Raw genomic sequence first — 26,974 nt, 5'->3', positions numbered from 1 at the left:
GGGTAAGATATACAATCACTTTAGAAAGCAAGGCTGAAAGGGGATGTAGTTTATAATCTAGCAAGACTTCTCCCAGGCACATATACTGCCTAGAGAAACTCTCACACATAAGTACAATGAAACAGGTAAAAAACACTCACTGCTGCACCATATGTAGTGACAAAACTTTAAAATAACCTAGTTGTCAGAAAAGGAACAGATATAGTAGTGTGGCTTTTTCATACAACACACACAGTAACTGTGGCTTATACATAATCATCATATATTTACTTACCATAAAAAAAGAAAAAATACCAATTACAACAGTTAAGACACTGGCTTTAAGACGTATCACAATTTCAAAGATGTTAAAATACGGGGGAAATTGTGCATATTAGAATTAATGACATGAAGCAAAATGAATTAACTGAATATAAATACATATCTCAACATGGATAATGTCAAAACAACAATGAAGAATAAAAAACAAGATGCAGAAGAGCATGTATCCTTGAAAGTTAACAGCAGAGAAACCTATACTGTGTTTTTAGATAAGTATGTGGTAAAAGTATAAAAACATACATGGAAATGATAAACATGCCCCAGAAGATAGTGACAAAGAAGGACTTCAACTGTATGAACTGTTTTATTTTGTACCCAGGGTGGCAGCTGCATAGCAATTGATTCTATTATTCTCTACACTTTCATAGCCTAAATTTGTATTATTTGGGGGGGCGTGGTAATTAGGTTTCTTTATTTTTTAATGGAAGTAATATTATTAATGGAAGCACTAAGGATTGAATCCAGGACCTTGTGCATGCTAAGCACACACTCTACCACTGATCTACACCCTCCTCCAAAATTTACATTAATTTTTAAATGAAGAGGGGACAAAGTCTACCAGGGAGTAGAATAACATCTTTAATTAACTGTATTTTTAAAAGTCACAAAAATAACTTGAGGTATATTTTATCAGTATGTTCAATCAGCCATACACTATTTCATCCCACTTTTCTTTCAACTTTTAAATTTTTCTTTCAAATCATAATAAGTAAAGACATTTAGGGGCAGGAGGATTTAGCAATGAAGTCTGTTTCTTCATCAGTGAATTCCTTCTAGCAAGAGGCAATGTATATAGATGTATATATTGGATATACATAACTACATCACTAACGAGGGCAGTAACATAAACATGTGTGAGGCACACAGGTACCAAAGAGAAAGGGATGATTAACACACACCTCAAAGAAGCACAAAAGGATTCAGTAAGCCGTTAACCTAAGCTAGATTTTGAAGGATGATGGGAAGAAGTTGTTATTTTGGAGGAATATTCCAAAAGTACAAACCAATAGCATATATAAGAGCAGAAACTAATGGAAAATAAGACATATCAGCTTTATTTGGTTAGAACAGGGGCCCACAAATTATGGCTGGTCAAATCCAACTCAGACTATTTTTGTATGGCCCACAAGCTAAGAATGGTTTTTATATTTTTAAAGGGTTATTTAAAACAAAAAAGCATGCAACTGGAGTCATTTATCACTTGCTAAGCGTAAAATATTTGCCATCTAGCCCTTTAAGAAAGCTTGCCATCTTCAAACTAGAACAGAACTTGCCAGTGGAGGAGGCAGCTGGAGAAAAAGATGATCCTTGACAAAGGGAAAGACAATCTTAAAAAGAAAGATCATGAATACTTTTGCCTTCCATACTAAGGAGCTGTAGGTTATGAGGTACCTCTGAAGGGTTTTAAATAAAAAATCAATATAATCATATTTGTATTTCAGAAAGATTACTGAGGTAAATTTGTGAAGGATAAATATGAAAGAAACAATAATGGAAACAACAGTTGAATGACTACTGTAATAGTCCAAATAATAGCTGATCAGAGCCTGGGCAAAGGCAGTATTAAGGGAGTGAAGTCGAGAGAACCGATTACCAACAGTTAGCTATGGGTAGCTAGGAAAAAGAACCACAGAACTTGGCGAGGAGTGAAGGAAGGAAGGAACAGACATAACCATGTTACTGGCTTGAAAAACTTTAATAGAAAATATTTTTTGAAAAAACAGAAAAGAAGAGAGGAAAAACTGAACTCAATTTTAGACATGCTGAGTTTGAGGTACCTTGTGACTTAGCCCAAGTTCCTTTACATGTAGACTTCTAGAAAAATCTACATTCAGGTTGTTTACTTGGGAAGTTATCACGGAGGACAGGAGTGAGGGACATAAGCCAGGAAAAAGGGGAAAGTAATTAATTAACTGTAAAGGAATGATGGGATTTAAAAATTAACTATTTGGCAGCAATCATAATAACTGATTCAAATAAGAATTATCAATGGATGCAAAACTAGTGGGTTAAAGTTTTGAGAATAATGGGACATTATTGTTGGGAGACAACTCACCACAGATCACTCATGGTTCTCCATATCTTGCAAGCAGGAATATTGAATACCTTTGTTCTGGAGTCTCTTTTCAAGGACATTTGTATATTGAACAGCCTCGGAAGGTAGAGATAGTGTCTTCCTCCTTAGCAAAGGGCAGGTTGTTTAATGTCCAGGATAACAAAGATCATGACTCCCTCTTGGGCACACGTCAGGCAAGCTCACGGCCCTTGAGCTTCCTAAACCAAGGGTTCCCCTCCTGTGACACAATTGCTCCTGTGCAAGAATCACCTGGCCTTGTTTGCATCACTGTGTGGGAACTGAGTCAGGGAACCACAGCAAATACTGACTACTACTACCCCTGAGTAAGAAAATCCTTAACCTCTGATCTAAAAGTCTCCTACCTTCTGCCAGCAGCCATGGCTAATTTGTTAGCTTGCAAGACCCTTCATAGTTCTTGACAATTACACATTTTTAAAGTACATCTCCACAAGATACATATTAATCAAAAGGAAGAAACCAGAAGATGCTGCCTTAACCGAGTGATCACTGTTAAAATCACTCATAATGGGAAATACTGACATCATGTGCCTCCTGATATGGCGTACTGAAAGGAATATATTTCACTGTGATACTTGCAAGCATGAGAAAACAAACGTCCAAATTGAGGGCCATTCTACAAAATAACTGTCAGTATTCTTCAGAATGTCAATGTCAGGAAACAACACAAAGACTGAAAAACTTTTCAGATTATAGAAAACACAAGACATAAAATGAACAGTCTTTGCTTTTAGGAAACAAAAATGAGGGGTATATGGATGTCATGTTTGCAACTTACCCTCAAAAAGTTCAGGAAAAAAAATACAGATACAGTAAGAAAAGATAAATGCAAATGGGGTAAATGTTAACATTTAAAGAACCTAGGTGAAAAAACATACAGGAATTCTTCACACTATTCTTATAAATTTTCTGTAGGTCTGAATTTCTGTCAAGTGTTACACAGAAGAACTTACGAATGATAGGCATAAAACAATGTTTTTCTTGCACAAGGCTGCTCTTCAAGGGTTAGTCATTTGGGAATGAACTGTTGAATAGCTTAGGCATGGCCAGGATCACCTAAAATCTAGCACTGTCAGGCACAGAGTGAGTGCCTGGATCATCTGCCGGTGTTAATTAAAAAACAAAACAAAACAAAATAAGTATTAATAAGCAGTGAAAGGAAATAACTTCATTTAAAAGTATTATTTAATTCACATTAGTTTTTGGAGCTCTGGGTCATGTAATTTCTTCTATCAGCAGAGACTAAAAGTAGAATTTCACTATGTGGTCCAATAAATTTGACAAAAAGGACTTTTCATTCTTTGAAAAGACAGAAAACCTTAGTACTAGTCTATACAAGGCCCTACAATAGGAATTAGAAAATGGAACTGTATGACTAGCAATATTTGGGCAATAAATAGTATCCAGTCATATTGTTTCATTTCTCAATTACTTTCTTTAAAGTGCATATTTATAAAAGACAAAATGGCATATCTTCTTAGAAATAAAAGACTGGGTACCTTAGAAAATAAGTTTTTAGTGTAAACAGGAAATGCGTTTAACTCCTCACTGGCCATTTTAATAGCTGTATCATCAAACAGGTTATTTTACCAGTATTATATCCAGGAAAAGTACTGACACTAAAAAATTTCATTTAAGAAAACTTTTCATACAAGTGAACCACCAAAAATTATAAAGCTTCATAAAATAAATCTGTCTGAGATACCTACAAATCATTTATTTGAAAACACTAAAGTCTTGGGTATTTTCCAGCAGTATTGTGAACAAAGCATCTAGGGAATGTGTTGACTATAACACAAATCAGCATGTTAAATAACAAGCTTCATCTGACTTAGCAAAACATTCCAACTTTTGGAACAAAAAGTGATCTGCTGGACATTTCAAAGCTGCTAGAATTCACCCCGCCAATACTAGTCTTTAGTTTAGAAAGGCTAGAAAAGAGTTAATTAAAAACAGTGTTTAAGGCCTACTTTTACTAAAGCATATAGTTCTCCAGATTTTTTTAAAGCTGTATAAAAATTAAAACTCGGGAATGGAAATACTGACAAAAAAGGTTGACTAAAAATGAAAATTCAACTGCAGGGTACAGCTCAGTGGTAGAGCATGCGCTTGGTGTGCACAAGGTCCGGGGTTCAATGCCCAGTACCTCTGTTAAGGGAAAAAAATTAAATAAAAATTTTTAATTTAATAAATAAAATAAAAACCATTGGCTTTAAAGAAAGAAAGAAAAGTTCACCTGAAGCACTCTCTTCCTTGAAGTAAACTTTAAGATTAACAGTTCAAATCTAGATTGTAAAATTTAAATACAAAAGAAAATTGTATTTAAATTTCTCACACAATATCAATACCAATACCTACCACCAAATTGTTAGAAAAGTTAAACAGCTTTAACTTTAGGTTATGAACAACTCCCTTACTAGAAAGCCAAATGAATTATTTTCTACTTTGTAGTAAATCTGTCCCAAAAGAACCACAACAAAACTTTTATTCCTTATTTTAAAAAACCCATGTAACTAACTTTTAAAGCATTAATTATTTAAAGATTAAGAATTCAAAGGTCAAATGATGCTTACTACAACATCTCAATCTAATCTATCTCTCAAACAACAATTCAAATTAGAGGAAGTTGAATCCTAGATTAATAATTTGATCAAATGTCCATTGCTGATAAAGCAACATAAAGGAGAAATTCTGTTGACAAATAAGATTTTTTAAGAGATAACAGTTCATAGGGTAAGTCAATTTTTAGTTTTTTAAGGAATCTCCATACTGTTTTTCATGATGGCTGCACCAAACTACACTCTCACAGAATAGGAGGGTTCCCTTTTCTCCACATCCTCTCCGGCATTTATCAAGTGTGGACTTTTTAATGATGGCCATTCTGACCAGTGTGAGGTGATACCCTATTGTAGTTTTGATTTGCATTCCTCATCCTCTAATAACTAACGATATTGAGCATTTTTTCATGTGCCTTTTGGCCATCTATATGTTTTCACTGGAATAATGTTTATTTAGGTCTTCTGCCCATTTTTGGATTGGGTTGTTTGGGGTTTTGTTATTTAGTTACATGTGCTGTTTGTATAGTCTGGAAATTAAGCCCTTGTCAGTCGTATCATTTGCAAATATTTTCTTCCATTCCAAAGGTTGTCTTTTTTTTATGATTTCCTTTGCAAAAGCTTGTACGTTTAATTAGGTCCCATTTATTTATTTCTGCTTTTATTTCTATTGCCTGGGTAGACTGCCCTAGGAGAACATTGCTAAGATCTACCTATGTTTTACCTATTTTCTTCTAAGAGGTTTATAGTGTCTTGTCTTATGTTTAAGTTTTTAAGCCATTTTGAGTTCATTTTTGTGTATGGTGTGAGGGAGTATTCTAACTTCACTGATTTACATGCAGCTGTCCAGTTTTCCCAACACCATTTGCTGAAGAGGCTGTCTTTTCTCCATTGTACATTCTTGCCTCCTTTGTCAAAGATTAATTGACCATAAGTGTGTGGGTTTATTTCTGGGCTCTCTAGTCTGGTCTATTGATCCGTATGTCTGATTTTGTGCCAATACCGTGCCGTTTTGATTACTATAGCTTTGTAGTATTTATTGTTTAAAGTCTGGGAGGGTTATGCCTCCAGCTTCATTCTTTTTTCTTCAGTATTGCTTTGGTGATTCTGGGTCTTTTGTGATTTCATATAAATTTTAGGATTATTTGTTCAAGTTCTGTAGGAAATGTCCTGGGTAGTTTGATAGGGATTGACTCTGTAGATTGCATTGGACAGTACGGCCATTTTAGCAATATTAATTCTTCCAATCCAAGAGCATGGGACAACTTTTCATTTCTTTAAATTATCTTTAGTTTTATAGTTCTCTGTGTATAAGACTTTCACCTCCTTGGTCAGGTTTACTCTGAAGTATTTTTTTAATGTGATTTTAAAAGGGATTTTTCCTTTTACTTTCCTTTTCTGATATTTCAATATTAGTGTAAAGAAATACAACAAATACAGCAATCCTACTCCTGGACATATATCCAGAGTAAGCTCTAATTCAAAAAGATACATGCACCCCAACGTTCACAGAAGCACTATTTACAATAGCTAAGACACGGAAGCAACCTAAATGTCCATGGACAGATGACTGGATAAAGTTGTGGATGTTCATACAATGGAATACTACTCAGCCATAAAAAGGAGTAAAATAATGCCATCTGCAGTGACATGGATGGACCTGGAGATCATCACTGTAAGTGAAGCAAGCCAGACAGATGGAAAATACCATATGACATCACTTATATGTGGAATCTTTAAAAAAAAAAAAAAGACACAAATAAACTTATTTACAAAACAGAAATAGATTCACAGACATAGAAAACAAATTTATGGTTACCGGGGGGGGAATAGGAGTGGAGAGGAATAAGCTGGCAGTTCAGGACTTGTAGATACTAACTACTATATATAAAACAGATAAACAACAAGGTCCTACTGTATAGCACAGGGAACTATATTCAAGACCTTATAATGGCCTATATTGAAAAAGAATATGAAAAGGAATATATATATGTATAAATAAATCACTAAGCCATACACCAGAAATTAACACAACATTGTAAATTGACTATACTTCAATTTAAAAAAAAGATAATAATTCAAAGTTCTAAATGAACATTTATGGAATCAAATGTCAAGTTCTCCGAAACTTTTCTAAATTATGGGCTATGCTAAATAAACAACTTAAAGATTCTCCTTTTGTATTTCCACTAGTACAGCATTCTACAGTCATAACGGAAAGAGAATTATCACTCGAGTAATATATACTACAAGAATTAAAAGTCTAAACACCAGTGAAGTGAGAACAGTAACTGCCCCCCAACACACTAATAACTGTTTTGAATTTCTAAGAGCTGACGAGACAAATATTTACAGCTGCATAAGATTGATTATAGTACTTTAAGTTTTGAAAACTCTATATGGAAGACATTTTAGGGCTTGAAAAAAAATAAACTGGAACAAAAGTCAACGACTCATTCTTTCCAAATTATGTTAAGCCCCCATAGGGTCCTGATGAGACCTATACTGCTAAGTTCAAAGCTGGGGCTTTTTTTCCTCTACAGCTATGTCCTCTCTATTCGTATTTTGGTTGCTAGATATGCCACTTTGTATAAATGTCCTTTTTTTAGGAATTTAGTGGAATATAAAAATCTTTTTAATGCAGAAATTTTTTTTAAAGTTTCACATTTTAAATGTCATATACATTTTTTATGAAAGATTTTTAAAATTATTTCATTTTTTATTTTATTATTTGGGGGGGTAATTAGGTTTACTTATTTATTTTTAGAGGAGGTGCTGGGGATTGAACCCCAGACTTCGTGTATGCTAAACATGCGCTCTACCACTTGAGCTACACTCTCCCCACCAAATGTCATATAACATCTTGTGAAATGCGGATGGTCTTTCACAATAGCATCAGGAAATCCTGTGCTTCAGTAAACTCCCTATAGTATCAAGTGAGAAACAACAGAAGGGACAGAAATGAGAATGTTAAGAAAAATAAAGATCTCATTCTTATTCTCATGACAAATTTGAGGAAGAAGACAGGGCAGAGATTTACAACAGATATCCTTAAAAAAGGCAGAAAAAACTGAAGAACAAGGTAATTCATAAAGACAGAGGGAAAAAACCAGCTTCTCAAGAGTACTCTCAAAGAAAGGACACTGAATTCTTAGAAATCTATTAGAATTGCTTCTGTTTGGCTCTATCTCTAAGCATTAACTTTTTACAGTGACACATTGTTGGGTTGCATGTAATAAGCTGTGAACTAAAACTGCAGATTTACATGCACTTAGCAAGGGTCACATTAATATTTCTTCTACTACAAGCCCCAAAGAGACACTAAAAAAAATTAATATTAGTGTTTAAAAGGCTGTACTGTCATACATGATATTATACAATTATACCTATCAGAATTACAATGACAAGAAAAACTTACTCAGATTTACCTGGTTAAAGAGTTTTTTTTAATGCCATCAGTATATAAAAAGATAAAAAGATGATTAAGAAAGTTTAATTCAGATTTCGGGTAATATCTAACACATTTCAAGTTCAAAATTAAGGCTATTGATCCAATGGCATAAAATAAAGAAAAACATGCTAAATCATTTGAAAATGGCCACAAAGTAGTTACCGTTTACTGATGAGAAATTTATTCTCAGATAATAACTAAAAAGTTCTTATTGGCCAAAACCGACCTCATGCTATTTTTTAAGCAATTGCATTAAGAATCTAGATAGAATCTCAGACATAAAATAATAACAACATATTAATTATATATGAATATGCCAAAATGGTCATTTTATAACAATGTTAACACTTAAAATGTTATTTATTCATAGAAACTTTTCAAATTCAAAGACTAAGCCATTGTCACTACCTGAAATCAGACTGCTAGAATGAGTAGACAAGACTACTGTGAAATTTAACATATTTTGCCTTAAAAACATGAAAAGATATACATTGTTCACTCCAGGAAGAGGTGGAATTTCAGTACAGCAATCAATTTTGAATTATTAAATTACAAAATATTCAGGAAAAAGAACCTATTTCCTTCAAGTCATTCTAATGTATGTTTTGTTATATGTTTACAATCATATACATATATAATGGTGTCAATTTGTTCTCTTATAGGACATCTTCACTATTATTTTGAACAGCAGTATAGTATTTTACCATATGTGCAAATCATAGGTTGCTAGAAACAAACAGTTTAAGATTTAGAGTTTCAAACATAAAAACCACAATAGAAATGAGTAAGGATACCAAAGAGGAAATGCAGAAAAAGGAACAAATTTGTAACTAGCATAATCAATTGTTCGAGCTATCTGTAGGGGGAAAGTGTGCAGTTCAACAGACAGTTCAAGGGATGCAATCATCTGGAAGAATATACAAACTATGAATAAAAGAAAACTACTGGAGTGCTTGGTGGGAGTAATTTCACTAGAGTAGCATAAATCGGGCTATCGTGCCAACGGGCAACTAGTGAAGAGAAATTCAAATAGAGGTTAAAGTACACATTTAAGAAGTGTGGAAGAAAGAGAGTAGGGAAGACAGGCCCACAGGCTTGAGGAGGCACAATTACAAAGATGGCTGCTATCTAAGGATCCCAGATATCTGACGACTTTAAAAGGCTGAAGACAAAGGTCCAAGAAAAAGGAGGAAACTTAAGCCATTGGACAGGTTCAGGACGCTGAAAAACACAATTCAGGGTGAAATCCACAATAGAGAAGAGGAAGTAACCTTGGAGGGAAGGAGATACTTCTTTTCTTGAGAGTCATGAAAACACAAAGTGTGTCCTTGTACAAGTTATGCTCAGAGGTAGAGGGTTGGAAATCTGGAGGAAGTTCATGGCCTGTTGACCTCTATGTAAGAAACAGACTCATTTACTAGAATTAAAGAGGTGAGGGGAAGGAGGGTTTTGAGAAATCAACTGTGTATACAACATATTCACAGGGGCTTGGTCAGGTACCTGTCAAGCTACTCAATAAGATGTCATTCTTTGGTTAAAGGATATAGGTAGAGTATAGAATGTCTGTATGTGATTAGTTTTGTAATAATAATAAAATTTGATTTCCCAATGTCTATTAGGTACTTTAGGGGATGTAAAAGTCTTTAAGAATTGGTCTCTGACCTGTCCCTTAAGGAATAGCTTAGACATTATTTGTTCCCCAAAATGTAGTGTATTAAGTTACCTTTTAATAGGTTATAAACTGAGGTATTTCATTTTCTTTCAATCAAATTAATTGGAAACAATTTCCAACTAGATATATCTTGAGACATGAGATACTTTAAAGAGATTTTCCAAGTTATAGAGTAGCCACTAGAAATACTTTCAGCAATGTCACACTAGACTTCGGGCAACTCACAAGGCAAATATTCCAACTATTTTCTACTCAAAGCTATTGGCAAACCAATCATGTTATAGTTCCTAACACCCTAAGAAGTTTCTATGCAGAATTCAATTTTAAATACACATGTATAAAACATCAAAATGTTAGTAAATTGTCAAATTTCATTAAGAATATATCATATATACAATTATAATAGGAGCAATACAATACTTGACCTTTGCATGACTGTTTTAAGGACCCCAAGTTAAACAGACTTGATTTACATAAATTAAGAAAACAAATAATAATCCTTCTGTACAGCGGTTTCAAAATAAGTTATAGCTATAATTTTAATATTCTTCAAAGTATCGTAAAATGGAATTCTAGCTATACCCTGTTTTCCCTTTCTATTTTCTTTCCACAGGTAGCATAAGAATGAGGTTTGGAGAGCTATGTATTCCAAAATGAGAAGGCAATAATATACTTAGAAAAGGCAAACCTATTCCCATTTTCTCAGGCAATGAAAGAACTGTGCATGTCCAGAAAGAAAAACCATGAGAGAACAAAAGAACTACATTAACTGTAACTGAGAAGTGACCTCTTCCTTGATTTTTTTTTTAATTTTTTCTTTGGGGGGGAGGTATTAGGTTTGTTTGTTTGTTTATTACTTTTTTAGTGGAGGTACTGAGGATTGAACCCAGTACCTCGTGCATGTTAAGCAAGTAATCTACCACTGAACTATACCCTCCCCCACTTCCTTGATTTAAATTAACATACAGTATGTCTCTATAAGGCAATGAGACTATTAAACTGGTTAGACTTGATGAAAAGCTTATCAGAAAAATAAAATTCATAGAATCTACTTGCTCAAAGCATGGATCATGCCCTACTCTCTTCATTCATAGCACAGTACCCTGTACTCAGTGGACACTCAAACATCAACTAAACAAAATAGCTTTCATACACATATTTTATCATTGTCTCACCTGCCATAATAAAATTTATTTGTGGTCAGAGCCTCTGATCCAGCTACAAAAAAAAATTTTAAAGCATACTAGCCAGATTGAAAGTCTAATATTTTTGAACCCAATACTATTCTTATCTAACTTAAAATACAAAACTACAACTAATATACTGTAGAGATAATTGTACTGTCGCCACTGAAACTGATTACCAGTTAGCCCAAAACATGTTTGTTTTGTTTTGAGAACATAGTGAAGCATAGCATCATAGCTACAGGCTACCTAAAACATAACTTGTAAGTTTCATTGTGATTTTGTCACTATACCTTATTTAATCTTAACAGAAGTTGTAATAAAGTACATATGTAAAGCCTTCAGAAGTATTTAATTATACTTTAGAAGAAATGTCTGTAGAAAGTCAGGTTCAATTCTCAATATGTTATCAGTCCATCTAACTTATTAACTATTTAAGACTGTAGCATTATATATCTAAAGTGGTATAGTTTACCAAACCTAAAAGACTCTTGTATTATTAAACAGATAACACACAGTCAAAATATATACAAATGAAATTTTTAGGCCTTTAAAATGACTGCTTTATAGAGGAGGAAATATTTTCTAAGCAGATTATTTTCTGCAAATGTTTCAAAGTTTACTATTTTGTTTTTTTTAAACTGTAAAACATTTTGTTTAATTTATGAATATGCAACAAAATAGAAGAAAGTGAAGATTTGAAGTTAACAGAAATGTTTTTAGTAAGTCAAATACTTTTTCAAAATTTCTATAATGTAATAACTGGCCAGTCAAATGTAGCCAAGTTCTATATTTTCTATCAAATAGTAAAGACAATTTTCTTGGTAAGCCACATGTAATCAAACATAATTTATAATAAATGGCTACAAAATTTTAAAGGGGGAGTGACTCATTCTGTTGATCTGATTATTTCAGTATCTATCAAGTCTAAATAATTTTTTCAATTAGAAAAGTTAACTGAGAATTAATAATTACACAAAATAAAAAAGAATTTATATGCCTGCCCTTGGCAATCTTTTATTTTCAATGTGACCAAGAGTTACAGTGGAAAAACTGGACTTTCACAATTTAGATCCCTACCTAAAGGAAAAAGTACAACTCAAAGAAGCAGAGTGCTATATTTCCCTTTATTCTTCTTCTCTAAATCCCCACTTCTTTTATGTGTATGCTTTGTTTAAAAAAAAAAAAAGACAAAACAGCAAAGAAAATGCAACATGAAAAAGTGTATCTGGAAATGTAATCTCTACATGATGATTATCTCAGAAGGTAAAAATGGACTGTGTGACAGAAGTCTGGATTTTAATTCAGTATTCCGTTTTAGTCAGTAATACTAGATTCATGTATTAGGTGCCTCAGTTTTATTTTTAAGTGTCTCCAAAAACTAAAAAATTATTCTTATAAATCAAACTCATCTTAATAGCAATAATATGTTCTGTGCTCTTCACACTCATTTCAAGTTAGGCCTGTAATATAAGATTATTTTTTATTATATAGGAAGTTTATCTTCCCTAAGTTCTACATTAAGGAAAATAAGTCAGGGGAGGGATTTAAAAGCTGGTCAAGGATGATAAAGATATTCTTTCACAAGACTGATCATTCAGCAGGTGCCACAGTGTATTCTTAACCTTTCCTCCAAGCTACCACAATATTTCATTGACTTTGTAACTAAGTGAATTCTGGTCTCTAGCAACTTGAACATTTAACTCAAAACAGATTTCTAAGTCTCCCAAATTCAATTAAACCAACCTCTCACCACCCTCCCCCTCCCACCCCCCGCCCCGACTACGGCCCCACTTTCTCAACTTCACCTGCCCCACTACCTTTCTTCCCACTCAGTCTTCCTCAGGAAGGAAAAATTCTCTCTTAGAAAATTAGAGAAATTGTTTGGGTCAAAATTTTAACATTTAAGGTAAAAAAATATTAGCCTTGGCTTGTTTCATCTCAAAGACTTTTCTGTTAGAAAAAAAAAAAAGGCAGCTTTCTAAAGTATTGACTTGGCATTAACTACTAAATGTAAAAGACAAAGTAAATCAGTTTAATGAATATAGTATTTCCAATACTCATCTAGTTCTTTTAATTTCCACACAAGCAGTAAGAGCAGAGGCTCTAAGTCCCTAGCCTAACAGTCGTGTGCTTCAGAATCTAGGTAACATGCTGTCTTTGTATAGTGACGTATGGCCCAAGTATCAACTGAGAACAGACAGATCTGCTAAATCAGTCAAGGCCTAATTTAACAAACATGTAGGTAAAATGTATAATATATATTGTCTAAATATCTGCTCTACCAGTGATTAAGATAAAGTCCTAACAGTGATTAAGATAAAGTCCAAAAGAACAGCTGTGAAAAAGCTACAGAAGCAGCACACTAACATTAAATTGTTCTTCCCCGAACCACTCTTAATTATACCAAGTCAACCAAAAGAAGTGGACTGTATTTCCTTAAGTTGGCCACGTAAATGCCTTGGCCATCCTGAAAACCTCCACTGATTGAAAACTTCTACTCCAAAACTATATTCCTATTCAACTTCTGTTAAGTGTTTAAAGGTACTAGACAACATATGTATTTTTTTAGCAGTTGAATCCAAAGCCAGTAAGGACATTTAAAATACTTTCTTTAGACTTACATTTATATCATAAAGAAAGGGTTACCCACCACAGAGCTTTCAGCAAGTGAAGGGTGGGGAAGATCTTTAAAGAAAAAAACTATACTTGATAGATTCCTCCATTTTAACAAAGTTCTAGGAGTTTGTCTTTGAAAGTAACTTCCAAGTTAAATATACCATATCGGGAGTCTCAACTTCAGATACTAGGAAATTAGGACAGCTGCAAACTCAGAAATTTTACATGAAGATTTCTTTTGGCAGCAACAATATAATCATATAGCAAGTTATTCTGTGTCCTTTAATAAAAGGCAAAAATAACTTTGGAGGGTTATATTTTAAGTCTTTGAATTAACTAACCACCAATAATGCAATTCTAATCTACCGTATTATCACCCTCAATGAACTGCTGCAGTCAGAACAGCATATTAAGAAAGTTAACTTCAAAAGTTACCAGAGTAAATCATTCTAATATTCAAACAGAAAATAGCATGCAAACAGGTATTCCATTCAATGGATGTGAAACAGGCTTGGGAAACAGTATTTTTAGCCTTCTGAAATTTACATTTTCCCCTTCCTCCCTTCCATCTATATGCCTTCAGTGTTCATATACCAAATACTTAAAACAAAAGTTCATACTTAAAACAAAAGTTCAATCAAAAAGTTCACTTGACAGCTGTTGCTATTTTAAGGGGGGGAGGGGAAGGCTTTCAATACCTTGCATTCAACAAATACTTATGTGCCCTGCCATGCTTAGCTACAGCAACCTACCTCTGTAATTTGCACCTTCTTTTATGGTACCCCATGACAGAACATCCAAAAAATTAAAATAGTATGATCTGAAGCTTCTTTTCAAACATGTTTACAAGAAGAATTATCTCATAAAAAACATCCACTTTTATGTGACTCTAAAACTCCATGCCCAGAAGCCAATCACTGGTTTATAAGCCAGATAATGACAAGTTCAATGGAAAAGGTATTATGACAATAAACTAAGACTGGCTCACCATGTTATGATCTGCTTGCCTAATATGTATGTTTAGCTACTGTAGTCAGCAGTGTCCAAATATAAATCTGAAACATTTAATGGCTGGTTCTGTTCTAGATTTCAAGATCATTTTACCCTTCTAAAACATAGTTTTAACCTAAGGCTAGGCTCTCAACAAAAAAACAAACAACAAAAAATTTAATACATTTCCTAGAATTAAAAAAAAGGAACAAATTAAATTATTCAATTTTCCCATAAATACAAAAAAAAAACACCCATACACACACACAGTGGAATGTCCAAAATCTCAAATATATCAGCATACATTTATCTTAAGACAAATTAAAAACAAGTTTCAAAAAGAAAAAAAAAAACTTCAGATTGAACGTTGTATTTCATGAAGAGTTCCCTATACTTTATAAATGTGCCCATAAATATACAAGAAATAAATACCCTGTTGATTTAAAAGTACTTTATTTGGTTGGTTACCTTTCAATTACTCTTACGTAACATGAAAGCATAAGGCAACCAACAAAACTATAAAAACTATGTTTTTCTAAAAAAAAAAGGCCAGTCATATTGTTTACTTAAATACAAGTTTAATCATGAGCTATCAAAATCTTATCATGGCTCATTGTATAAAATTAGCACTGCACTTGCAAGCATAAGCAGAATCGAGACTTATCAAACATATGGTGAGGCTTGCCTAGCTTCTGAAAAATTAAATGAGAATGCAGAATTAAAATGTTTCTAGTTGGGTAGTAACAAGCAAACCTCACCGATTCTGCTCAAAAGTTTTCATCAAAAATTTGATTAAAAAGAGAACCTCTTAAAATTTTAAAACGCCTAGCAATTAAAACTCGGAAATAAACTGAAATGGTTTGAATATAAATCCCTCAGAAGCTACAGCTAACAAGCAAATACCTAAAACAGAAAAAAAAGGGGGGGGGGACATCAGCCTATCTCCAAACTACTAGAAGGTATACATAATACAAGCACAGGCTGGTTTAGCAGCTAACTTTTCTGGCCCTATACCAGAGAGACAGCAAACAAAGTTGACAATTGAACCAACCAACCATGAGCTTTCCTGTAAACTGGACGATAACCTGAAAAACTTCACTGTTGCTAACAGAGGCTCCTCTTAATTAGAAGCAGCGAACTGACAGGTGGAAAAATAAATTCTAACAGGGCAGCAAGAGGTTGTGAAAACACGGTTCAAGGACTTAACGTGTTATGACTGCTCTGAAACAGGTCCAAGGTAATTTACGCACACACCCTTTAGCGCAATTCCTCAAGCAGAGAGATAAGATTGGGAAACAACAGGCTTCGCCGAGAGCTACATACCATTTTAAAACAGCCGTCTCCCTCCCGACAGGAAAACAGACATTCTCATCCCAAGTCTTTCCCGAGTTCTCCCAGCACCGCGAAGGGAGGCGGCGGCCGCCACCGTAACGAGAGAAGCCGGCAACAGACCCGCCGCGAGGCCGCCACGCCTTCCTCCAGCCGCGGCGGGGGACGCGGAGCGGCGGATCACATTTCTCCTCCCCAACAATCACACGCACTCACGTCCCCAGAGCTGACACCCTCCAAACCCGCCGTTCGGCGACGCTGGGGACTGGGCCACAAAGCCACGGACGCAGCCATCGGCCGGGACGCTCGAGTGGCGTGCGTGCGTGTGTTTGTGTTTGTTCCCCTTCATGAAAGACAAGAGGTCTCCGTAGTGACGGCGGTGAGGAAAGAGGCCCCTTATGGGACTAAACAAAACTTCGGTTGCTGGGAAGAGCCGTTGCGCAATCCTGGCAGGGGGCGGCGGGGGCCGCCCGGCCCGGCCCAGCCCAAGCACGGCTTCCCGGAGGCTGCGCCACCCGCGCAGGAACCACGCGCGGCCTCCGCGTCCGGCGGCCTCCGGCCTGGGCGCCCGGCCTCGGGGGGGACGCCTGGACCCGCCAGCCCGCGGGGGCAGCCGCGGAAACGCGGAGCACGAGCGCGCAGGGGATGCGGTTGGTGGGGGCAGGACGCGCTACGGGTGCGGGCCGCTCCGGTGGGCGTCGAGCCCCGCGGGGGTCCGGGGGAGGAGCCGGCTGGCCCCCCGCCCGCAAGCGCGGCCAATGGAGCCGGTCCTCCCGCCTCGGGGTGGGGGCGCCCCTCGCCGTATTCCCTTACCTTCCTAGAGGCCTGCGCTCTCCCCTCTTCGGGCGGCCGCAGCCCTGAGCATGTCCGGGGTGGGTGCGGGGCCGTGCCGGGGACAGGGAGCCAGGCGCTTCAGCAGGCGGCACCACCCAGCCCGGGCTCAGCCCCTCTCCGCGGCCGCTGCCATCTTGTCCTGGCGGCTGAGAGGAAACGGCGAAACACCCTCCCCCGACCGCTGCTGCTGCTGCTCTGGCTGCTGAGCGCCGGGCCCGTCTCCCTCATCTTCCTTCCCGGGGATTTGGGGTGGGGACGGCTCGGCTAGGGCGAGGGGTGGCCGGCCTCCGACTGCTGGGGCCTACGGGCGGCGCGGGGTGCGGGGCCCGCGGCGATTGGGGCCCATTCCTGACGCCGCCGCGGAGACAGGAGGAGATGGAAGACAGCCGGGAGCGGCAGCGACGGCGGGGCCCGCGGCTCGGTCTCCTCAGGTCGCCGCGCTGCCGGCAGTCGTCACGGAGGCGGCTGCCGCCGGCCGCCCCAGTCTCGGGCCCCTCCTCCGCGCCCGCCGGCCTCGGTCGCCGCCTCCGCAGCGCCACCGCCCGCCCGGCAGCTTAGCGCGCCGAGCCCGGGCGGCCCCGCTCCGCTCGGGCCGCGGCGCCTCGGCGAAGCCCCTCCCCGGGGCCCGCCCGCCCGCAGCCGCGCCCTAGTAGCTTCCAGCCCGCCTGGCGGCCGGCTTGGGTCCGGCCCGAAGCTCCCTCACGCCAACCCTCCCGCAAAAGCAGCCCCTGTCGGCCCCCCTCTACTGTTCTGAGCTTCACTCAAGGCCCACTCCGCCAAAAATATGTACTTAAAAAAAGATCCTAACCCCCAAAGAAAGAATGAAAATGCGGAAGCAGGATCTCACAGGCCTTTCGAGATCCTGTAATCGTATTTTCCCCTTCCAGCCCTTTAGGATCTGTTTCTTGGCTGTTTGTTTTTAAGGTCTAATAGGAAAGGAGAAATGCTTAGTTAAGTGAACAATCCCAGTCTAAAATTGGTCCTTCCCGCTCCTCCATCCCGAAGAGTCAGGAGAATTGTAACATCAGGTTAAAGAATGAAGAAACGACCCTCGTGGAAATTTTCCAAGAGCATCTCTACGGCCCCAACCCCCGTAAATATGAAGCTCACCCACCTCTGCTTTGATAATTCTCCATCAAGATAGTCACTTCCACTCCCAGAGACGAGTTACCTCTCTCCTGGAAAGTAGGAAATCAACAGAATGGCCCATCTCAAACAACGGAATCATAGAACTGTAGAATTTTAGAGGTGAAAGAACCAGAGATCCTTGGTCCAAACTCTTATGGTAGGGCAGGGATTCAAAGACGCTTAGGTTACCTGTCCAAGGTTATACAGCCAAGCCCTGGTCTGCACTCCGTCGCTCCTTTTCCTTAAGAAACAACTGACCTAAGTATTTATCATTCAAAGTTAATCTTTTAAAATATTCGTTTCCTCTGTTTCTTTTTGTCCTGAATTAATGTGTAACCGTTTTGGAAACCCTTTTCTCTGAGGAATGGAAGTGCCCTCTCTTTGTTCCCTTCATAATCTTCACCAGGAGCACTGAATCTACCACAGATGTATTTATCCTCAGACATTTTCTATTGCAGTAACTGAGGCAGGGCATAGGGAGTGGCAAATTGCTGCATATTTAATTCTACGCATTGACTCCTGCTGCTTTTCAAACTGGGAGAAGAATATTTTGAAGGATACGTCTAAAAGCGAAAAGGAGTGTATGCCCAGAGGCAGTTGTAAATGACAATTTCGAGTGACAGTGGTTTTCTTCAAGTTAGGGAGGATAACCAGTTGCAAAGCTTTCCAAAATAGAAAAACAAAACACTGACTGTCTCTCAGAGAGATAGCAGCATATTAGCCATTCCATTTTACTTAGTATTTAGTTACTTTTGATTTTTTTTAAAGCAGTAGTTAACCAAAAAAGGATAAAAATATGACTCAAAGGAGAAAGTTACAATAATGAAAAATCTATCTCTGAAACAAGGAAAAGATTCCACTAGAACTTCAAATTTTCAGAATTTTTGCAAAAGATTTCTCTAATAGGAGGCTTCAATTCTCCCTATTACAGCACTGCTGCATCTATGAAGGAAGCTGAAAAGGAGGATTTCTTTCCTTTCTATCCCTGGCATTGGTACTCACTACATTGTAAGTTCCAGGAGGGATCCAGTCGTTTTATTTCTTTTTAAACCATTGTATTGTGCCTAATATACTACCTGATTTATAGTAAGTCCTTAGTAAATGTAGCTAAATACGTAAGTGAACACTATTAGTGCAAGTCCTCTTCCACTTCATACCTATTGTCTCCTACTTAATCTCTTTACCTCCAATCTTTTCCCTCTCTGATCCATTCTTTTAACACCAACGTCCAGATAATTCTTCAAAGCCCCTGATCTAGCCAGTTTATGATAAAGTTTGTAATTTAAAAAGGAAAATTTCTCATAATGTTTTTTTTAAATGCAGACTACTAAATTGTATTTGAAAACAGTTTATGCATAAAAAGATGCTAGCCAAAAATTTTAATAATCTTCTCATTCAAAAATATTGCTTAAATCCTATGTATTAGGCACTATGCTGTGATCTGAGACCACAGCAGTGAAAAGTGAGACACCCTGTGAGCTCATATTCTCTCTAGAAAGTTTACTATTATACAAATAATTAGTAATAATAATAAGCATTTTTTTTAAAAGAAAGAGAGATGTACAGGGTGCAATGAAGGGCCAGACAGGAGGCCCTAACCAAATGTGAGAGTGGGGAAGCCATGGAAAACCTGGTTCATTTCTCAACCCCCAAGACTCAACTAAACACTCACTTCCTTAGGGAAGAATCTTCTGTCTTCTGTGACTAAGCCAAATTCCCAACTATCTTCCCTTTGTAGCATTTTTCTCAGTTGCCATGTTTATGTTTATTTTCTGGCTGGTTGATTAATGTTCACCTCTACCACTCATATGAAAACTCTGCAAAATTAGAGAGCACATCTTTTTTGCCCTCCACTGTATCCTCAGCGCTGAGGCAGTGGTGCATAGTGGATGATAAAGAGGCCCAGAGACGGACAGGTATGGGCCCCCTTGTTCAAAACTATTAAGAATTTCAAGTTGGTGACAGACGAGCATTAAGCCAATCATAAGGACTTTCTAAGACCAGGGCTGTGGCAACTATACAGGTTGAATGAGTGAATTAAAGTTGAGATCTAAAGGGTGTGTAGGAATTAGCCCAAACAAAGGCAGAACACTTCAGGGCAGAAGGTAAGGTTTATACAAAACTCATATAGAAAAAAATGTGATAGAAGAAATTTGAGAAACTGATAGTTTTTAGTCAGAGAATAAATCAGAAGCAGATGAGGGCAGAGGAAGCAAGGTCCAGACTGGGATTTAGGATTTTATTCTATCAGCGAAGGAAGCTGTTGAAGGATTTAAGGAGGGGCACAACATAATCAAAGAAGCCACTGGCTTTGGGTGTGAAAACCATCTATTTTCCTTCTTTTCACTTTCCTGTATTTTTCAAATTTCCCTCCCAATCTCATTCAGAGTAAAAGCTAAAAGCCTTCCAGTAGACCTAAAATGGTCTATAAGATCCTATGTCTATAAGGCCCACAAGGGGCGCATCTCTCACTCCCTGCCTCCTCACTCCATCCAGTTTCTCAGAGACTCCAGCCACTCTACCTCCTCAGTTACCTGAATCACCCTCTGTGCCTGAAACATTCCCTAAGTATCCACCCACCTCCTTTTAGTTAAATTTACCTCCTCAGTAAAGCCTTCCTCAGCAATAACCACCTATCCACACACATAAACTCCCCATTTTTATCTTTATCTTTCTCCTTAGGTTAAGCTTACCACCTTCTAAGATGCTATTTTATAGATTTTCTGTCCTCAGCACTCCTCTCCCCACTCTCCCACCCCCACCCAGAAAGTAAGCTTCCTGAGGGCAGGAATTTTTATCTCTTTTACTGGCTGTTTTGTCCCCAGAGCCTAGATCACTGTCTGGTATACAAGAGTAACTTAATATTTATAAAATGAACAAATGAATTGTCTATGTAAGCACTATGAAACCCTCCATAAACTCAGACAACAAATAGTCACAGTTGTTTAAGATGACCCAGATATGAAATCCAAGACCTCTCTCTCTCTCTGTCTCAAGTCTTTCCCCAACCCCTGCACCTAAAAATAACTCCGTCCAAAGGAGATCAGTCTTCCTCCCACTTCCCTTGTGTTTATCACCCCCCTTGTATCTCTATCTCATTTACCACGGACAGGTGTCAATATGGAGAAATGGTCCTCCACAGCCTTAGCACGTGATGCTGATACTTCTCCAAAAGAAAAACCTTGGAATTTTATCATAGACCCTAAGTCATCAACCTACATCCCTTCCTCAAGGAAGTTCGGGATTTGTCGCTGTTGTTTTCCTCCGGACCCTGTGTATCTTTCCTGCCTTGGTGGGTTGCAGGGGAGGAAGACCTAGTCAACCAGAAAGAACTCCTGAACTACAAATCTCAGAAAGGAGAGGTTCAGCAGGGAGCCTCCATCTCCTCCCTCCAGGGAGCTCCAGGCCTCCTTATGCAAATAATCTACCTTATCGCTAGAGATCAGCTTTGTATATCTGAGCCTCAGGAAGGGGCAGCTGGAAAGGAAAAAAATGTTCAGGATTGTCTCACTTCTACCTACATTTGCATAACTGAAAGGCCCACTCAAATAATTCTTTGTAGCCCACAGATCTGTTTCCTTTCAAAACAAAAAAGGAGAGGGGGCTCCCACTAAATACAGGTAAAAATAATCTCATCTTACTCTGGAAGTTCACAAATCTCATCTTAATTTGGGAGTTCAGTACTATAGTCAGCACAAGGCAAAAATCTCATATAGTAAAATGAGACTGAAAATTATCATTCTTGAAAATTATCCAAATTGCCCATAAGGTATATTAAATATGGTTTTGTATACATAGCCATATACAGTAATATGTACGTATTAATGATCTGGTACTTGTAGGTAGTCATAAAGTAAATCTTTCATGTGTTACACCTCTTAGAGCACTTAAGAAAATTTATGAAGATTATAAATTGCTGGCTTTTCAAGTTTCATCATCATCTTAAGATGGAGTCTAAGACAATGAAAAAAAATCAAACCAAAACAAAATAAACAAACAAACAAAAAAGGATGGAGTTTAGCAGTCACTCTCTCTGTTACAGTTTTTCTGTTACATCTTTAATTTCTTCCTCCAGAATGGTGAAGATGCTGACACACCCACTCATCTGACACCCAAATGATGTCTCCCTGGTTGAAGAATCCCTAAAATCCTTGGCACATTATCTCCATAGGTTTTGTCAAAATGCAAGTCTCTCCTTCAGGTTTGATTGACTCCATTGCATTGGCTTCTGGAGGGGAAAGGCCTGCCAGCACCCACACTGTTTACGTTTTCTACTGTCTCCAGAGCTTCTGGAGTTTAATTCTCGGAAGTTAAATGTAGTAATGATGCGATTGAATGGAGTAGCATAGTTTTTATATTAGAAAAATGTTTAAACTAAGGAAATGCAAAACAGGCAAATAAAATAAACCATCCATCTTGTTTTAATCTTGACATTTTCCTGCTCACAAACGTTTAGATTGTTTCACTTACTAAAAATGTCCATATTTCTTAATTTGGCTGTCGAGGCATATTACAGTTGGATTCCATAAAACCTAATTTGCCATTTTTCCTATATACCCTATGATCCCACCAAAGTGTGCTTTTCCCTTTTCCCAATGATAACCTTTATGTCTCCACACTCATGCTATTTGTCATCAATGTTGCCTTCCCATCTTTGAAATCCCACCCATTCTTCAAAGTCAAATGTTCACTTCTCCAAAAAGTTTTGATTGAACATAGTATCCCTAAGTGATATTTGTGTACCCCACAAATATTTTTAGGTCCTACCATTTTCCAGACACTGTTCTGAATGCTTTTATTTAATTACTGAAAGATAACTATTACCATCTCATTTTACAGACCAGGAAATTGAATAACAGAGAGATGAAGAATCTTGTCCAAGGTTATACAGTAAATGATGAAACTGGATTTGTACTCCAGCTGCCTGGCCTTAAGCATCTACCCCAAATCACAGATTTTCACTAAATACATTCTTGAAATTTTTTTTATAAAACATGTAAGCGTAAAGGAGATTATAATTACCCTTGGGAAGAGTTCAAATTGAGGATTGTGTTACTGACAGTTCTCAGCATCAAATCATGGAGATGACAAGCATTAAGCTCTAAAAGGAAAGTCAAATAGAGGCTCAGATAGGTTTCTTATTCTTATTCCTTAGCCAAGCCCACAAAGGTCCAGTCCTCTTGCCTCAGTCACCCCATCTGATTCATCAGAATGACTTTATTCACAAAATAGGAACTCCCTGATTTATCCCTAAATTCCTTCTTTTTTCTCTTTTTATCTTGAAGTAGAGACACAGCCCAGTCCCTCTGTATTCACTACTGACTGCCTGACTCTAGATAGTAAATTACCCCCCCTTCCCTCCTTTCTGAGCTCACCCATGCCAGATTGGAATGTATGAGGACGTATGTAAGGATCATCCAGGAGAAACTGCGCTCACCCAACAGAAGTGGAGAGTTTGATCATGCATAGCCACGTAATAAGCACAACAAACTACAACTACAACAAAAACCCTGCCTGCTAACCCATATTCCTCTGGGTTCGGGGCGTTTCAAGCATTTAAGGGGAAGTTCTCTGGGTGAGGGTCTGTCCTCATATCAATCACAACCTACTCTGCCTGTATGTCAATCCAGCTCTTAGAGGGGACAAGAAATAAGCAACTTCTCTCTCAGGGCACTAGCATGGGAAAGGCAGGGGAACAACCGCGGGTAGCTGTACCTTTAAGACTTTCAGAGCAGGCAACAGAGTAGGTCTAGGGTAAAGCTGTGAGGTTTTGATTGGTCCTCTCCTTTCTTCCTTGGTGCTTTTTCCCTACTTACTTGTGATGCCTCTTGTATTACATTCCCCTACACACCTGGACTTCCCCCTCCTCTGCTCAAAGATACTCCTTTCAAACTGCTTCTGATCATGCTCTGGATGCCAAAAGTGCCCCCCTACCCCACCCTCACCCCCAGTGACAATCCTATTCCCATCCAGCATCCAGAGATCTCTGCCATCAAAATTGCTTCTTCTTTCTTTGATCAAAATATCCATTTCCCCAAGTAAATTCAATTTTAATCTTGGGAAAGTATGCTGTTTAAAACATATTTGAAATTTTTATGTTTCAAAATAGTCCAAGCAGCCAATAGCCCAAGCAAAGCCTTTGTTGGAATTAGAAAAGGCACTTCTTCTCATGACATTTTGCTTCCATCTGTCAGAAAGTTGTCTTACTATATCAGTATTATTAAGACAGCACACTTTCCTGCCATGTGTCTGAAAGGCATCGTAATAAACATACAAATCTGTGACATTTGCAGTGTGACTCATGCCCCCAGCAGCCCTGCTGATACAGCCTCCCTTTCTTGTTCTCTGACCCTCCTAGGAAGTGACAAAAGGAGACTGAACTAGGAGGAATCAGGAGATTACTAAGTTAACTCTGACTCTGGGCACATCTCATACCTTCCTAAGTCTTTTTCTTCATCTTTGAATTTGATATAATAATGCCCACCTTGCAAAGAAGCTGAAGATCAAATGAGAAAGATTATGTAAACCCTATATATGGTGGACTCAATGTGAAAGTTAGATGACTACCTTGGATGAAGGTGGTCAAAAGATACAAACCTCTAGTTATAAGATAAATAAATACTTAGAGATGTATGTACAGCATAATTAATATTAACACTGCTGTACATTATATACAAAAGTTGTTAAAAGAGTAAATTCTAAGAGTGCTCATGACAAGGAAAAAAATTGTTTTCTTTTATATCTAAATGAGATGATGGGATATTCACTAAACTTACTGTGATAATCACTTCATGAGGTATAATCATTATACTACACACCACAAACTTACATAGTGCTGTAGAATTATATATCAATAAAACCTTAAGGAAAAAAAAAGGTTAGGTGAATCTAAATGTTTAAGAATGTCTAATTAGTAAAGTTTCAGGCTACCTGGAGAGGACATTCAGGGTCACATTGCTCAGTCCATGTCCTCTTTGAGATCAGCCCCAGGAGTCGAGGAGAAAAGGGGAAGGATTAAGCTACAAAAGGAAATGTTTGCCTTTCCTCAAGATTCACCTTCTCTGCTTCCCTTCCTTCTCTTCTTTTCTACTGCAAGGATGAATCGGTCCTCTCAAGCTTAAACCTCTCTTCTTACTTTTACTGTATTCAATCTTATGTCTGGACCATCCTATTTAGGTTTTATTCCACTTTGAAAGGGGTAATTTTCCCTGAAAGAATTGTCTTGCCCTAAATGCAAAATTCCAAAGACTGTCCTGGGGGGATCTTCCCTAACCAGAAAGTTTAGAGTCCCAACTGTCTGGATTTCTCTCAGTTAATAATCAAATATCAACTGAAATTTCTGCTCAGACTAAGTTCACATTTCCCTGATTGCCCCTGACCCCCAAAATGCCTGCTTTGCCTTCAATAAATATAAGTATAGTTATTTATGTCACCGCTTACCACCCATAGGTCCAAATTACTATGTAGCACAGTGATTATGTATGTAATTAAATACACATGAGATTAATGCCATGGTGCATCTTGTTTTTCCCTTAAAACATTGTACCCTGTTCAAGAATTTTCAGCTTTCATAGTTTGTTTTTTATATAGCACAGGCTCACATCTTTGAAATAATGAAGGAAGCAATACTCCTAAAATAGCTGCTGGAATTAATGCAGTAATGCTTTTTTTTCTCTTCTAGTAGGAAAAATACTGTATTTTCAGAAAGAAAAAAATGAAAAAGAAAAAAAAGAGGAGGAATTATTAAAGGGTCTATGAGATTATGGGGGAAGCAAGCAACTGTGAAGAAAAAATTAAAATTATGTATTTTCCTATGTAGAGTTCAATTGGTTCACATTGCAGTAGACTTGCATGAAATGTGCAATGAAATAGAACAAGCATTCTTTTTTAATCAGTATACTGAGAAATACAGTGTAAAGGTCACTTTTGATCTGCAAACAGGCTACAGAATTTCATTTAAAGTGAAGACAATTTATTCATTCTCTGCATGACAAGCAGTAGAATATTTCAAAACCATGTAAAGGAAAATCTACTTTGTTTATACATAGTTTATCCTATTTGAAATATAAATTACATAATGAACCAAAATAGTGGTATAATCATATAGTTCTTATATAATTGATATGGTAGGAAATCATATGTTTTACATAAATGTAGATTCAGAGAAAACAATTCAGTTGCTTGACAATTATACACTAAGTTCTGAGGCTAAAGACATACTTATTCAAATATGTGAAAAACCAAAATAAATTTATCTTATAAAATCTGCAAGAGGATAAACACATTCATAGTTCTCTTCATTTATAAATTTATTTCTTGCCCCCAAAACATTTAAAATAAAAAAATTCTAAACCCCAGTTTTATCTTTATAATAACATATTTCCATTATTGAAAAAAAGAAATAAATTATAGACTACTCTAATATCATTGGAAGAAACTTAGAATCTATGACACATATTTCTTAGTATATTATCTTGTATATCTGTCATATCTTCAACCAATTTAGAGATTCTTGTAGTACCTTGTGCTCAGGGATTTTATGACTTGGGATTACAAACCAGAAAACATAGAGGCATCTGAAATCTTCACGGTCAGAGCTGGTGTCAACTATCACATCAGGTTATCTTTCACCTACATTACTGTTCCTTGTATCTTTGTGCCTCAGTTTCCTCATCTATAAAATGGAGACAATAGAATGATACACATTTCATAAGGCTGTTCTGGGGACTAAATGTGTTAATGGCTGCAGAGCACTTGGACCAGTTCCTAACACAGAAAAAGAATTAATAAATGTTG

The 26,974-nt window shown here is 37.5% G+C and overlaps 1 protein-coding gene across 6 annotated transcripts in view; it reads right to left on the bottom strand.

Moving 5' to 3' along the window:
- Positions 1-17,162, bottom strand: part of HIPK3 (homeodomain interacting protein kinase 3) — an 80,610-nt gene extending 63,448 nt beyond the window's left edge. For 4 of the 6 annotated variants that reach the window (XM_032488431.1, XM_032488435.1, XM_032488434.1 and 1 more), the window contains exon 1: positions 17,030-17,162. The gene's annotated coding sequence lies outside the window, so the exon portion shown is untranslated. Of the gene's footprint in view, positions 1-14,649; positions 14,782-16,210; positions 16,343-17,029 lie in introns of those variants that run through there. The other 2 variants (XM_032488432.1, XM_032488433.1) reach the window with 2 other exon arrangements.
- Positions 17,163-26,974: the final 9,812 nt, after the last annotated feature.

Source organism: Camelus ferus, chromosome 10, assembly GCF_009834535.1.
Source record: "Camelus ferus isolate YT-003-E chromosome 10, BCGSAC_Cfer_1.0, whole genome shotgun sequence".
NCBI classification, from domain to species: domain Eukaryota; kingdom Metazoa; phylum Chordata; class Mammalia; order Artiodactyla; family Camelidae; genus Camelus; species Camelus ferus.
Note: the sequence above shows the minus strand (reverse complement) of the source record. Positions and strands in the feature narration are given on the sequence as shown.